Here is a 17,244-nt window from a genome sequence, read left to right on the forward strand (position 1 = left end):
TTCACCATGTTAGCCAGGCTGGTCTCAAACTCCTGACCTCAAGTGATCTGCCCACCTCGGCCTTCTAAAGTGCTGGGATTATAGGAGTGAGCCACCTGGCCTGCATCTTCATTTCTGATGTGAAGAACATGGGGCAGGGACTCTCTCCTAAATAGCATGGTACCATTTAGGTTTTGGGTGAGCAGTGAAGATCAGTGTCAGATTCAAGATTTTAAAAATGGATCTGACAGGTAAGGGAATAGCTAACATCTCTGGCAGAATCTCATTAACCCTTTCATGACTTGCTAACATGTGATGTCACTTTTCATTGGGCCTTTGCCTCGTCCACCACTGATTTATCTCTTGTTAACATGCCTGCCCTTATGGTGTTGAGATTCACACACATGTATGCATAGCCTCCTCCATAGGGTCAGATCTCTTTTCCCTCTTGGGATGGTGTGAAGGCAGACTTACGATCTTGCCTCAATTAGCATTCTTAATGCAATCTCAGTAGTTGGGGAAGCTTCTCTTTACTTGGGCAGTATTTCATTAAATGTTTGGCTGCAGAGCTGAAGTGTGGATGCTGGTGAGTGGAGAGGAAACAGAGTGTGGCCTGGCCTTTGCTTTGGGGCAGGTCTTTCCCTAACATCTAGGAAACTTAACACTGTGGATGGCCAAGTGGATAAGTAGTCTCTGAAATCAGTGGGGAGTTGCTGCTTCAACAGTGCAGCCAATGAATGCTGATGGCCGAACTCACAATTCAACCTATTACTAACGCATCACTCGATAAGGTAAACTGACTATTTAGGATGGCTGGGGCACAGGAGAAATTATATAAATGTTGATTAATTTGAGGCTTCCTTCCAATTCTTTTTGTAATATCTTGTTGTTTTCTTTACTAGCGAGTTCAGAACATAAGCTCCTCTTCAAAGTAAACACAGGCCCATGAAAACTTGACAGAAAAGGAGTGGAGGATGTGAACTGGATAGATATGGGATAAAGTAATAAAAGGTAGTTAACATTTAGTCAGTGGTTAATGTGTGCCAGACATTGTAATAACTTGCATATCCAATTACTATCTATCTATTGCCACTAAATTTTCACAATAGCATAAGGCAGATACTATTTTATCTCTATTTTATACAAGAGAAAACTGAGTCTTAGAGAAACTTAATTGCTTGTCAGTGTCACACAGTTAGTAAGTGTCAGAGCCAGGATGCAAACCTATGTCTGAACTCTGAATCCCAAGCTTTTTATGAGATGCTGAGAGCTCAGTAGATAAAGGTGAGAGTGGGTGGTTATGGTAGAGAACAGTAGTAGGTTTGAGAAAGAATAAGTGTTCATCACAGGGGTAAAGCAACAGGTATCTCTTCTGGTGACAGTTTGAAACTACATTGCAAGTAATTTGTGCTACTAATAATTTGTTGTTACTAATAATGGAATATTTGTGAGTGACTTACATAAAAATAAATTGGAGAAAATTTAATACCACTCTTACCTGGATTCTGATGTGTTTCTCTTTAAGTGAGAGGGAAGGAAGTTGAGTTACAGATGGTTAACTCCCACTTGTATGTCTCGTGCTGGTGAAGTAATACCAGGTGTACATCAACTGTTATGGGAATGAGGTGGAAACAAGGTAAGAATCACTAGACTGAGGATGTTATGCATGGAGGATGTTGCAATTCTCATGAATGTTGCTCTTAAATCTCTTCTCCTTTGGCTCTTAGGGTCTTTGAATAGAGGTGGGGGGAGCAAACCTCTGCTAAAGTAGACACAGAGATCAGAAGCAACGAAGTCAAAGCTGCTTCCCACCAAGCTGTGTGGTCCCAGACAAGTCACAACTTTTTTCAGCCTTAGTTGCCTTATCTGTAAAATGCAGGGTGTATATGTGGTATACCTTTTTGACAGGCTTATTGTGAGAATTAAATGAGATTGTTCGTTTAGCTGTGATTACCATTTTTAGAGATTTGATAGCAAGCAAAACCTCTAGTCTCGGTGGGCTGAAGGCCCTCGAAGATGGCATCCTAACAGCAAATTGAAGCCCGTAACTCCTAAGACTTTCCCCCGTCCCTCCCACATACACTCTCAGTGACCCCACCACCCCCTCCACTGACAAAGACCCTGCCTCTCAAGTGCTTGAACACACCAATCTCCAAACAAAAACTATTAGGAAAACTTTTAGAGGAGTGAAGACCCCTGATAGGAGTGGGCCCATTTTTGGTAACATGTTATTGGGATGTTTGAGAATTAGTTCTGAAAGTCATTACTTTTCCCCTAAATGGAATTTTTCCTGGAAGGCCATAAAAATAGAGGAGATTAAAATTTTTACTAGGTTGATCAGGTTACGCACATCCTCTGGCTCAATACATCACAAACAAGAAAACAATAAAAAGCATTTATACAGAGTCTTTTTAGCCAGGGGTCACCTCAACACATCATAAAACATTAGTTCATGACAAGTGAGAGATTGGAATCAGCTGTGCCCATAAACTAGTGCTCATTTGCAGCCTGTACTTTCAGGGCAGGAGAAAACTTGAAGGGCATGTGGGGTTGTATAAATAGGCCTTGTGAACCAGCAAGAACATACTCCCAGCCCAGCCTCTCCCTCCAGACTACTTGGCTGTTCCAGTGCCCTCCTACCAAGGAAAATTGGATTTTAGTTTGCTTATGACTGCTTTGAACATGTCAGGCCCCATCTGTTCCTGAAGGCATCCAAGATACAGGCATGTCATTTTACCCAGAGCCTGAAACCGTTAAAATTCAGTCTTTGAAAAGATAAAGCTGAAAGAATGATGTTATCAATAAAAACAATGATTTCCTTTGGTGCAAGTTGAACAATTCGGTTGATGACAGTATTTCAGATGTCATTTAAGTTTGTTAACTCTTATTCACAGTTCATCCCCCGTGACTGGTTGGGGAGCAGGGTAGAGAGGGATCTTGCTTCCATTGCACCTGACACTCCACTTTGCCCATATTTTATCACAGGATTTGCCATTGACTTGTCTCCCCCATCCAGGCTGTAAATCTACTAAGTGACTGATATATTAGGGTTCAATAAATGTTTGCCTTAATATACTTGACCTGAATGGGCTCATTAATTCCCCTAGATTTAAAAATCATCCTTTCATTGATATACTTTCATCCCAAGTTATGTTATCTCTCCTTGGCTATTATCTACTTTACATATTCATGAATCTCTCACAGAAATCTCAAAGTCAAAATATATCTCAAATTCTTCTATTTTGCTTCATTACCTTAGTCCGTGCCAGCATCATCTATCATCTGGACATTACAATAGGCTCCAAAATGATCTTGTTTGCATTCTTTTCCCCCACCAACCCATTCTCCCATTCTCTATATAATAGTCTTGGTTTTTGTCTGCATCCATACTCTCCTTCACTTCTTACCTCCCTGTGTTAGTTTTAAGCAAATTTTTTATCCAGAACTATTATACTTAATATATGTGTGTATGTGTAGTAGATTATATAATATGCAATTATATACTATATGTACATATATACACATATATGTACAGACACAAATATACATACTCCTTTTTTGCTAAACATAACCACAATAGTGTTATCATATTTAAAAATGTAATGCTTTAAAATATCAAATATTTTTGAGTCAGTGTTCAAGTTCTCAATTACATTATAAATAGCATAGTTTTGACAGTTTTTAAAATATCAAGATTTGAATAAGATCAATGCATTGTGATTTATTATGTTTTGTAAATCTATTTTAATATGTAAGTCCCCCCAACCTTGTTTTTTTCCATTACTATTTATTTGTAGTATATTTTAACACGTCCCTTTGTCCTCAGTATTTCTTATAGATTTGTTGATGGCTTTAGAGGCTAGATTTGGAGAGACTCGATTCAGGTTTGATTTTTTTTGAGGGGGTGACTACTTCATAGGTGGCATTGTATTCTCCTATGCTGATGTCTGGATATCCCTCACTTAGTGATATAGCAGATATTAATTAGATGCCTACATGCATTACTTCATAGGCTGTTATAAAACAATGATATTCAGATTTTTTCATTCTTTCTTTGTTAATCAGATGGATTATTACACATCTAAAAAGAAAAATATCCTCTCATCTACTATTTGGGAAGCAGTGTCACTAAAATGAAAATAGAATTTTCTGGCTTTGGTAATAACCCTCTCTCTAAAGACAACTAAAAGCTGGGCAGAAAAAATAGTCTTAAAAGGAACAATAAGGAAAAACAATAGTGAAGAATTATGAAATTGTGATCAGCTTGAGAAAGATAGGCAGCCTCAGTGGCTTCTGCCTGGGTGATGTTCAAAGATTGGGACTAGTTTACACTTTTGGTAGGTTAGTGTAGGAAGGAGATAAAAGTTGGAGGCAGGAGGTTAAGACCCTGAAGGGCTTCACCATTAAAAAATATTTTTATGCTGGGTACATGTTCCTATTCCAGGGAAAAGGATGAAAGGTAGAGTCACACACTACTTTGGCAGGGACAGGGATAAGAGTCCTGTGCCCTCTAATGGTGGGAAAATTGTTGAAACACTCCTTGCTCAGGACTCAGATCTCAAAGGGATATTGCTATGGACTAAACGTTTGTGTCCTTCTCCCAATTTATATGTTGAAATCTTGACTCCAAATCCACCACATTTGATGGTATTAGAAGGTGGATGTATTAGTTCATTCTTGCACTGCTATAAAGAAATACCTGAGACTGGGTAATTTATAAAGAAAAGAGGCTTAATTGGCTCATGATTCTGCAGGCTGTACAGGAAGCATGATGCTGGCATCTGCTTGGCTTCTGGGGAGACCTCAGGAAACTTCCAATCATGGCAGAAGGCAAAGGGGGAGCAGTTGTCTTACATGGTGGGAGCAGGAGCAAGAGAACATGAGGGGAAGTGCTACATACTTTTAAATAAGCAGATCCCATGATAACTCACTCACTATCATGAGAACAGTACCAAAAGGATGGTGCTAAACCATTCATGAGAAACCAACCCCATGCTCCAATCACCTCCCACCAGGTCCCATCACCAACACTGGGGATTACAATTTGACATAAGATTTGGGTGGGGACAAAGATCTAAACCATATCAGTGGAGCTGTCGGGAGGTAATTAGGTCATATGGATGGAGCCCTTAGGAAATGGATTAATGCCCTTATAAGAAGTTTGCTCTCTCCCTGCTCTCTACCATGTGAGGACGTAGTAGGAAGATGGCTATCAGCAAACCAGGAAGAGTGCCTCACCAGACACTGGCTTTACTAGCAACTTGACCTTGATTGTTTTAGCCTCAACAACTGTGAGAAATAAATATTTGTTGTTTAAGCCACCTAGTCTATGGGTAATTTGTTATAGCAGCCCAAATTGACTAAGACAGATGTGCCCTGGGAATAAGGATATGGACTATATTTTGGTAGGTCACCTTGGTGACTCAGAAAACCTTGGTTCCCACCAGGTACCTGACAGAAGGAAAAAAGTCTCTCGGAAGGAAAATAACACCATCTAAGGCTTCAAATTGTTTCTATTAATAAGTTAAAAATGGCCTGAAAACTATGAAAAACAATGAGATACACCAAGAGATAAAACATAAGCCAGAACCAGCAGAAAAAGTAGTTCAGAAGAGACATCAGATACTGAAATGAAGCTGGGCATGGTGGCTCATGCCTATAATCCCAGCACTTTGGGAGGCTGAGGCGGGTGGATCATATGAGGTCAGGAGTTCAAGACTAGCCTGGGCAACATGGTGAAACCCTGTCTCTACTAAAAATACAAAATTAGCCAGGCGTGGTGGTGCATGCCTGTAATCCCAGCTACTTGGGAGGCTGAGGCAGGAGAATCGCTTGAACCCAGGAGGCAGAGGTTGCAGAGAGCTGAGATCATGCCACTGCACTCCAGCCTGGGCAATAGAGTGAGACTCTGTCTCAAAAAAAAAATACCAAAATGATTCAATATGGATTGTAGAACCACTATGTTTACTACATTCATAGAGATAAAATCCGAGCTTAAAAATCTCATCTGGGAGCTAGGTGCTATAGCATGACACTGAATGTTTTCCTCCTAATATCAGGAACTAGAAAAGGATATGTGCTCTTGTCACTTCTATTTAACATTGTATTGGAGGTTGTACTCAGGCAATTAGGATAAATAAAGAAATAAGCCAGATAAAACAAAACAAAAAAAGCCCTCATGATGCATTAGGATAATCATTAAGAGAGTGGAAAAGTGTGTGGAACTTCCAAACAAGTAGATTAAAAAAACGTAGAATAATAAAAAGTAACCAACCCAAAAGAACGCATGAAAAGAGAGGAAAAGGAACATAGAAGAGATGGCTTAATGAAACACATAATGAGATGACAGATCTAAACTAAAAAATATCAGTAATTTCACTAAACGTAAATGGATTAAATGCTCCAGTTAAGAAACAAGGTTTTTTAAAATTGAATTTAAGAAAAAACCAGTATAGGCTGTTTATAAGAGAAAGATTAAAAACAAAGTTTCAAAAAGGTAGAAAGTAAAATAATGGAAAAAAGATACACCATAGTTAGTTTTATCATAACTTAAAAAAAGTTCATGTAGTTATATTATTATCACAAAAGTAGACTTTAAGATTGAAATTATTATTAGCGATAAAGTGCATCACTTCATAATCATAAAAGGTTCAAATCACTAGAAAGATTTTTTAAAACTGAAGTTTCTATAAACTTTTAAAAATTTGTAATTTGTGTGATTTATTTTCTTCTTATTAATAATTTATTTATTTATTTTAAGAGACAAGGTGTTGCTTTGCTGCCCAGGATGATCTTGAACTCCTGGCTTTGACCAGTCCTCCTGCCTTGGCCTCCCAAAGTGCTGGGACTACAGGTGTAAATCACACCTGGCCCCTTTTCTCGTTCTTGATAAACTTAGTTTTCTACCTAATTTTGTATTCACAATTCTATATTCTTTTGCTTATCTTCATCACAGATTTTTTATTCTTCCTAGTGCTTACCATAATTTTAAATTATTTTGTTGTAATTATTTGTTTCCTCTTTTAGGAGAGTGAGAGAGAACTTGCTTTCATTTTAGAATGTAAGCCTTTGAAAGCACTGAAAATGTATTGCTTACCATTCTGTTTCCAGAACTTATAAAGATATTGGATGAATGAATGTGGAGGAGTGAACAAAGAAGAATGGAGAAAGGGGGACTATGGAACTAGTACAAATGTTCCCAGGGCAGGTATAAGCAAAGGTGATGAATCTGGGGCCAAAGTAAAATGCACAGACTTAGGTAAAGGGTGACTCCAGGCAGGGAAATGAGAAAGCCATCAAGATTCAGAGGGGAGATGACCCCATGCTTAGGGCAGATTCTGGGGAGCACAGAGGGAGCAAGAGAGGTGGGATGAGCCTCATGCAGGGGCCAGATGTGACTCTGCCTAAGGCTGGTGCTGTTTCCTGTAAGTGGGTGTTTCCATTCCTGGCCTCTGAAGTGATGAGAATCATGTTCTGAAAACTCACTAAAAGCAAAGCCTCTCTATTTTCTCCAGCACTAGCTTTTGTCTGAAGTCATTATCTATAAAAGACAGCATGTGGACATGAAAATTTTAAAGGAATTTTCCAGGTCTAACATTTTATTTTTTTTTCCTGGCTTTCTTTTTTTTTTTTTTCTCAGAACTTTATTCTCTGAATCATGTAAGCTGGAAATCTGTCATTCTTGATGTTCCCTCTGTCCCCTCACTCTTCCAAAGTTTTAATGATAAATCTTTCTGTTTCCTCTTATTGATTCCTGTTTTAGTCTCCCTGGTTCAGAATTAATCACTTCTTACTTTCTAAGTGGTCTATCTGGTTCTAGTGCAGTCTCCTCACTTTCCTGGTGTTTGGTTTATCTTTCAAGTCACCATCTTGTTCATCATCCAAGTATTAAAACACATTTAAGACTATCCCAATGTCTCAGGATAGAGTCTGAATTCTCTGATTGGTCTTTTTTTTTAAATCATAATTTTTGTGGGTATTCGTATATATTTATGTGGTACATGAAATATTTTGATCCAGGCATGCAATGCATAATAATCACAACATGGAGAATGGGGTATGCATCCCCTCAAGCATTTATCTTTTGTGTTACAAACAATCCAATTATATTATTTTTATTATTTTAAAATGTACAATTAAGTTATTATTGACTATAGTCACCCTGTTGTGCTATCTAATAGTAGGTATTATTCATTTTTTCTATTTTTTTGTACCCATTAACCACACCCACCTCTCCCCCAGGCCCCCACTACCCTTCCCAGCTTCTGGTAACCACCCTTCTACTCTCTGTCTCTAAGAGTTCAATTATTTTGATTTTTATATCCCACAAATAAGTTTCTGCTTGATCTTTACGGGCTCCCAGATTTCTGTCTCAATCAACCATCCAACTTTATCTCCTACTACTTCCCTGAAAAAAACTTCTGCTCCCTCCAAACTGGTTTGGTTATTATTTTCCTCAATATATCATGTTCCTTTTGATTGCCATACTTTTGATGATTTCTTCTTTCCTCCTTGTAATGCCCTATTCATCATCTCCCATCAGGGATCTTATATTAGTCCATTCTTGCACTGCTATAAAGAAATACCTGATACTGGGTAATTTAAAAAGAAAAAAGGTTAAATTGGCTCATGGTTCTACAGGCTGTACAGAATGCATGACAGCTTCTGGGGGGCCTCAGGAAAGCTCCAATCATGGTGGAAGGTAAAGGGTAAGCAGGCATGTCTTACATGACTGGAACAGGAGAAAGAGAGAGATGGGGGAGGTACCACACACTTTTAAACAACTAGATCTTGTGAGAAGTCCCTCACTATCATGAGAATAGCATCCGTGATTCATCACCTCCCACAAGGCCCCACCTCCAATATTGGAAATTACAATTCAACATGAGATTTGGGTCAGGGCACAGATGCAAACTATATCATTCCACCCCGGCCTCTCCCAAATCGCATGTCCTCTCACATTGCAAAATACAATCATGCTTTTCCAACAGTCCTCCAAAGTCTTAACTCCTTCCAGCATTAACTCAAAAGTCCAAAGTTTCATCTGAGACAAGGCTAGTCTCTTCTGCCTATGAGCCTGTGAAATAAAAAACAAGTTAGTTTTTTCCAAGATACAAAAGAGGTATAGGCATTGGGTAAATACTCATATTCCAAAAGGGATAAATTGGCCAAAACAAAGGGGCTACAGGCCCCATACAGTCCAAAACCCAGCAGGGCAGTCATTAAATTTTTAAAAGACACAGACTGGCAAATTGGATAGAGTCAAGACCCATCGGTGTGCTGTATTCAGGAGACCCATCTCATGTGCAAAGACACAGGCTCAAAACAAAGGGATAGAAGAATATTTACCAAGTAAATGGAAAGCAAAAAAAAAAAAAAAAAAAAAAAAAGCAGGAATGGCAATACTAGTCTCTGATAAAACAGACTTTAAACCAACAAAGACCAAAGAAGGCAAAGAAGGGTATTACATAATGGTAAAGGGATCAATGCAACAAGAAGAGCTAACTATCCTAAATATACATGCACCCAATACAGGAGCACCCAGATTCCTAAAACAAGTTCGTAGAGACCTACAAAGAGACTTAGACTCTCACACAATAATAGTGGGAGACTTTAACACCCCACTGTCAATATAAGACAGATCAATGAGACAGAAAATTAACTAGGATATTCAGGACTTGAACTCAGCTCTGGACCAAGCAGACCTAATAGACATCTACAGAACTCTCCACCCCAAATCAACAGAATTTACATTCTTCTCAGCACCACATAGCACTTATCCTAAAATTGACCACATACATGGAAGTAAAACACTCCTCAGCAAATGCAAAAGAATGGAAATCATAACAAACAGTCTCTGAGACCACAGTGCAATCAAATTAGAACTCAGAATTAAGAAACTCACTCAAAACTGCACAACTACATGGAAATTGAGCAACCTGCTCCTGAATGAATACTGGGTAAAAAACAAAATTAAGGCCGAAATAAGTATTTTGAAATCAATGAGAACAAAGAGGCAACATACCAGAATCTCTGGGACACAGCTAAAGCAGTGTTAAGAGGGAAATTTGTAGCACTAAATGCCCACATCAGAAAACTGGAAAGATCTGAAATAAACACCTGAACATTGCAATTAAAAGAACTAGAGAAGCAATAGCAAACAAATTTTAGGAATCTGGGTGCTCCTGTATTGGGTGCATATATATTTAGGATAGTTAGCTCTTCTTGTTGCATTGATCCCTTTACCATTATGTAATACCCTTCTTTGTCTTCTTTGATCTTTGTTGGTTTAAAGTCTGTTTTATCAGAGACTAGGATGGCAATTCCTGCTTTTTTTTTTTCTTTCCATTTACTTGGTAAATATTCTTCTGTCCCTTTATTTTGAGCCTGTGTCTTTGCACGTGAGATGAGTCTCCTGAATACAGCACACTGATGGGTCTTGACTCTATCCAATTTGCCAGTCTGTGTCTTTTAATTGGGGCATTTAGCCCATTTACATTTGAGATTAATATTGTTAGGTGTGTGAATTTGATCCTGTCATCATGATGCTACCTGGTTATTTTGCAAATTAGTTGATACAGCTTCTTCATAGTGTCATTGTTCTTTATATTTTGGTTTGTTTTTGCAGTGGCTGGTACCAGATTTTCCTTTCCATATTTAGTACTTCCTTTAGGAGCTCTTGTAAGGCAGGCCTAGTGGTGACAAAATCCCTCAACATTTGCTTGTCTGTAAAGGATTTTATTTCTCCTTTGCTTATGAAGCTTATTTTGGCTGGATATGAAATTCTGGGTTGAAAATTCTTTTCTTTAAGAATGTTGAATATTGGCCCCCACTCTCTTCTGGCTGGTAGGGTTTCTGCAGAGAGATCCACTGTTAGTCTGATGGGCTTCCCTTTGTGGGTAACCTGATGTTTCTCTCTGGTTTCCCTTAACATTTTTTCCTTCATTTTAACCTTGGAGAATCTGACAATTACGTGTCTTGGGGTTGCTCTTCTCGAGGAGTATCTTAGTGGGGTTTTCTGTATTTCCTGAATTGGAATGTTGGCTTGTCTTGCTAGGTTGGGGAAATTCTCCTGGATGATATCCTGAAGTGTGTTTTCCAAATGGATTCCATTCTCCCCGTCACTTTCAGGAACACCAATCAAATGTAGGTTTGATCTTTTCACATAGTCCCGTATTTCTTGGAGGCTTTGTTCATTCCTTTTCATTCTTTTTTTTCTAACCTTGTCTTTATGCCTTATTTCAGTAAGTTGATCTTCAATCTCTGATATCCTTTCTTCTGCTTGATCAGTTCGGCTATTGATACTTGTGTATGCTTCATGGAGTTCTTATGCTGTGTTTTTCAGCTTAATCAGGTCATTTGTTTTCCTCTCTAAACTGGTTATTCTAGTTAGCAGGTCCTGTAACCCTTTATCAAGGTTCTTAGTTTGTGTTGGGTTAGAACATGCTCCTTTAGCTCAGAGGAGTTTGTTATTAACCACCTTCTGAAGTCTACTTCTGTCAATTTGTAAATCTCATTCTCTGTCCAGTTTTGGGCCCTTGCTGGAGAGGCATTGTGATCATTTGGAGGAGAAGAAGCACTCCGGTTTTTGGAATTTTCAGCATTTTTGTGCTGGTTTTTCCTCATCGTCATGGATTTATCTACCTTTGATCTTTGAGGCCGATTACCTTTGGATGGGGTTTTTGTGTGGGGGTCTTTTTTTGTTGATGTTGATGTTGTTGCTTTCTGTTTGTTAGTTTTTTCTTTTTTTCTTCTAACAGTCAGTCTCCTCTTCTGTAGGCCTGCTGCAGTTTGCTCGAGGTCCACTCTAGACCCTGTTTGCCTGGGTATCACCAGTGGAGGTTGCAGAAGAGCAAAGATTGCTGTCTGGTCCTTCCTCTGGAAGCTTCATCCCAGAGGGGCACCGGCCTGATGCCAATTGGAGCTGTCCTGTACGAGGTGTCTATCGACCCCTGTTGGGAGGTCTCTCCCAGTCAGGAGGCACAGGGGTCAGCAACCTACTTGAGGAGGCAGTCTGTCCCTTAGCAGAGCTCGCTCACTGCTGGGAGAATCCTCCTTTTCAGGATCAGCTGCTCTCTTCAGAGCCGGCAGGTAGGAAAGTTTAAGTCTGCTGGAGCTGTGACCTCAGCCGTCCCTTCCCCCAGGTGCTCTGTCCCAGGGAGGTGGGAGTTTTATCTGTAAGCCCCTGACTGGGCTGCTGCCTTTTTTTTCAGAGATGCCCCACCCAGTGAGGAGGAATCTAGAGAGGCAGTTGTGCCACAGCTGCTTTGCTGCATTGTGGTGAATTCCACCCAGTCCAACCCTCCTGGCCTCCTTAGCACTGTCAGGGGAGAACTGCCTACTAAAGCCTCAGTAATGGTGGATGCCCTTCCCCTGACCAAGCTCGATAGTCCCAGGTCAACTTCAGACTGCCGTGCTGGCAGTGAGAATTTCAAGCCAGTGGTTCTTAGCTTGCTATGCTCCATAGGTGTGGTACCCACTGAGTGAGACAACTTGGCTTCCTGACTTGAGCCCCTTTCCAGGGGAGTGAACGGTTCTGTCTTGCTGGAGTTCCAGGCACCACTGGGGTATGAAAAAAGGCTCCAGCCGCTAGCTCAGCATCATCCCAAACAGCTGCCCAGTTTTGTGCTTGAAACTGGGTGCCCTGGTGGTATAGGCACACGAGGGAATTTCCTGATCTGCTGATTGCAAAAACTGTGGGAAAAGTGTAGTATCCGGGCCGGGTAGCACAGTCCCTCATGGCTTCCTTTGGCTGGGGGAAGGAGATCCCTCGGCTCCTTGTACTTCCTGGGTGAGGCAACACCCCACCCTGTTTCTGCTCACCCTCCATGGGCTGCACCCACTGCCTAACCAGACCCAATGAGAAGAACTGGGAACCTCTGTTGGAAATGCAGAAATTCCCTGCCTTCTGCATTTGTCTTTCTGGGAGCTGCAGACCAGAGCTGTTCCTATTTGGCCATCTTGCCAGATCAACCCTATTTTTTTTTTATACCCATTAACTATTTCCACCTCCCCCTCACTCATTCGCTAACCTCCTAATTCTGGTAACTATCCTTCTGTTCTCTAGTTGCATGAATTCAATTGTTTTAATTTTTAGATCCCACAAATTAGTGAGAACATGCAATGTTTGTCTTTCTGTGCGTGGCTTTTTTCACTTAACATAATGGCTTCCAGTTCCATTTAGGTTGTTGCAAATGACAAGGTCTCATTCATTTTTAATGGGTGAATATTACTTCACTGTGTACAAGTACTACATTTTCTGTATCCACTCATCTCTTGATGGACACTTAGGTTGCTTCTAAATCTTGGATATTGTAAACAGTGCTGCAACAAACATGGGAGTGCAGATATTTCAATATACTGATTTCCTTTCTTTTGGGTATATACACAGCAGTGAAATTTCTCAATTGTATGGTAGCTTTATTTTTATTTCTTTTCTTTATTTTAAGAGGTACAGGTACAGTTTTGTTACATGGATATACTGCATAGTGGTGAAGTCTAGGCTTTGAGTGAATAGTGTACAGTGTACCCACTAAGTAATTTCTTTCTTTTTTTATTATACTTTAAGTTTTAGGGTACATGTGCACAACGTGCAGGTTTGTTACATATGTGTACATGTGCCATGTTGGTGTGCTGCCCCCATTAATTCGTCATTTACATTAGGTATATCTCTTAATGCTATCCCTCCCACCTCCCCCCACCCCACAACAGGCCCCAGTGTGTGATGTTCCCCTTCCTGTGTCCAAGTGTTCTCATTGTTCAATTGCCACCTGGGAGTGAGAACTTGCGGTGTTTGGTTTTTTGTCCTTGCGATAGTTTGCTCAGAATGATGGTTTCCAGCTTCATCCATGTCCATACAAAGGACATGAACTCATCATTTTTTATGGCTGCATAGTATTCCATGGTGTATATGTGCCACATTTTCTTAATCCAGTCTATCATTGTTGGACATTTGGGTTGGTTCCAAGTCTTTGCTATTGTGAATAGTGCTGCAGTGAACATACGTGTGCATGTGTCTTTATAACAGCATGATTTATAATCCTTTGGGTATATACCCAGTAATGGGATTGCTGGGTCAAATGGTATTTCTAGTTCTAGGTCCTTGAGGAATCACCACACTGTCTTCCACAATGGTTGAACTAGTTTACAGTCCCACCAACAGTGTAAAAGTGTTCCTATTTCTCCACATCCTCTCCAGCACCTGCTGTTTCCTGACTTTTTAATGATCGCCATTCTAACTGGTGTGAGATGGTATCTCATTGTGGTTTTGATTTGCATTTCTCTGATGGCCAGTGATGATGAGCATTTTTTCATTTGTCTGTTGGCTACATAAATGTCTTCTTTTGAGAAATGTCTGTTCATATCCTTCGCCCACTTTTTGATGGGGTTGTTTGTTTTTTTCTTGTAAATTTGTTGGAGTTCATTGTAGATTCTGGAAATTAGCCCTTTGTCAGATGAGTAGTTTGCAAAAATGTTCTCCCATTCTGTAGGTTGCCTGTTCACTCTGATGGTAGTTTCTTTTGCTGTGCAGAAGCTCTTTAGTTTAATTAGATCCCATTTGTCAATTTTGGCTTTTGTTGCCATTGCTGTTGGTGTTTTAGACATGAAGTCCTTGCCCATGTCTGTGTCCTGAATGGTATTGCCTAGGTTTTCTTCTAGGGTTTTTATGGTTTTAGGTCTAACATTTAAGTCTTTAATCCATCTTGAATTAATTTTTATATAAGGTGTAAGGAAGGGATCCAGTTTCAGCTTTCTACATATGGCTAGCCAGTTTTGCCAGCACCAGTACCATTTATTAAATAGGGAATCCTTTCCCCATTTCTTGTTTTTGTCAGGTTTGTCAAAGATCAGATAGCTGTAGATGTGTGGCATTATTTCTGAGGGCTCTGTTCTGTTCCATTGGTCTATATGTCTGTTTTGGTACCAGTACCATGCTGTTTTGGTTACTGTAGCCTTGTAGTATAGTTTGAAGTCAGGTAGCATGATGCCTCCAGCTTTGTTCTTTTGGCTTAGGATTGACTTGGCAATGCAGGCTCTTTTCTGGTTCCATATGAACTTTAAAGTAGTTTTTTCCAATTCTGTGAAGAAAGTCATTGGTAGCTTGATGGGGATGGCATTGAATCTATAAATTACCTTGGGCAATATGGCCATTTTCTTCCTATCCATGGAGGAATATGATTCTTCGTATCCATGAGCATGGAATGTTCTTCCATTTGTTTGTATCCTCTTTTATTTTGTTGAGCAGTGGTTTGTAGTTCTCCTTGAAGAGGTTCTTCACATCTCTTGTAGGTTGGATTCCTAGGTATTTTATTCTCTCGGAAGCAATTGTGAATGGGAGTGTATTCATGATTTGGCTCTCTGTTTGTCTGTTATTGGTGTATAGGAATGCTTGTGATTTTTGCACATTGATTTTGTATCCTGAGACTTTGCTGAAGTTGCTTATCAGCTTAAAGAGATTTTGGGCTGAGACAATGGGGTTTTCAAGATATACAATCATGTAATCTGCAAACAGGGACAATTTGACTTCCTCTTTTCCTAATTGAATACTCTTTATTTCCTTCTCCTGCCTGATTGCCCTGGCCAGAACTTCCAACACTGTGTTGAATAGGAGTGGTAAGAGAGGGCATCCCTGTCTTGTGCCAGTTTTCAAAGGGAATGCTTCCAGTTTTTGCCTATTCAGTATGATATTGGCTGTGGGTTTGTCATAAATAGCTCTTATTATTTTGAGATATGTCCCATCAATACCTAATTTATTGAGAGTTTTTAGCATGAAGCGTTGTTGAATTTTGTCAAAGGCCTTTTCTGCATCTATTGAGATAATCTTGTGGTTTTTGTCTTTGGTTCTGTTTATATGATGGATTATGTTTATTGATTTGCATATGTTGAAATAGCCTTGCATCCCAGGGATGAAGCCCACTCGATCATGGTGGATAAGCTTTTTGATGTGTTGCTGGATTCAGTTGGCCAGTATTTTATTGAGGATTCTTGCATCGATGTTCATCAGGGATATTGGTCTAAAATTCTCTTTTTTTGTTGTGTCTCTGCCAGGCTTTGGTATCAGTGTGATGCTGGCCTCATAAAATGAGTTAGGGAGGATTCCCTCTTTTTCTATTGATTGGAATAGTTTCAGAAGGAGTGGTACCAGCTCCTCCTTGTACCTCTGGTAGAATTCGGCTGTGAATTTGTCTGGTCCTGGACTTTTTTTGGTTGGTAAGCTATTAATTATTGCCTCAATTTCAGAGCCTGTTATTGGTCTATTCAGAGATTCAACTTCTTCCTGGTTTAGTCCTGGGAGGGTGTACGTGTCGAGGAATTTACCCATTTCTTCTAGATTTTCTAGTTTATTTGAGTAGAGGTGTTTATAGTATTCTCTGATGGTAGTTTGTATTTCTGTGGGATCGGTGGTGATATCCCCTTTATCATTTTTTATTGCATCTATTTGATTCTTCTCACTTTTCTTCTTTATTAGTCTTGCTAGCAGTCTATCAATTTTGTTGATCTTTTCAAAAAACCAGCTCCTGGTTTCATTGATTTTTTGAACGGTTTTTTTGTGTCTCTATTTCCTTCAGTTCTGCTCTGATCTTAGTTATTTCTTGCCTTCTGCTAGCTTTTGAATGTGTTTGCTCTAGCTTCTCTAGTTCTTTTAATTGTGATGTTAGGGTATCAATTTTAGATCTTTCCTGCTTTCTTTTGTGGGCATTTAGTGCTATAAATTTCCCTCTACACATTGCTTTAATGTGTCCCAGAGATTCTGGTATGTTGTGTCTTTGTTCTCATTGGTTTCAAAGAACATCTTTATTTCTGCCTTCATTTCATTTTTTACCCAGTAGTCATTCAGGAGCAGGTTGTTCAGTTTCCATGTAGTTGAGCAGTTTTGAATGAGTTTCTTAACCTTGAGTTCTAGTTTGATTGCACTGTGGTCTGAGAGAGAGTTTGTTATAATTTCTGTTCTTTTACATTTGCTGAGGAGTGCTTTACTTCCAACTATGAGGTCAATTTTGGAATAAGTGCGATGTGGTGCTGAGAAGAATGTATATTCTGTTGATTTGGGGTGGAGAGTTCTGTAGATGTCTATTAGGTCTGCTTGGTGCAGAGCTGAGTTCAATTCCTGGATGTCCTTGTTAACTTTCTGTCTCGTTGATCTGTCTAATGTTGACAGTGGGGTGTTAAAATCTCCCATTATTATTGTGTGGGAGTCTAAGTCTCTTTATAGGTCTCTAAGGACTTGCTTTATGAATCTGGGTGCTCCTGTGTTGGGTGCATATA

The sequence above is a fragment of the Pongo pygmaeus genome, chromosome 12 (genome assembly GCF_028885625.2).
Source record: "Pongo pygmaeus isolate AG05252 chromosome 12, NHGRI_mPonPyg2-v2.0_pri, whole genome shotgun sequence".
Taxonomy (NCBI): Eukaryota; Metazoa; Chordata; class Mammalia; order Primates; family Hominidae; genus Pongo; species Pongo pygmaeus.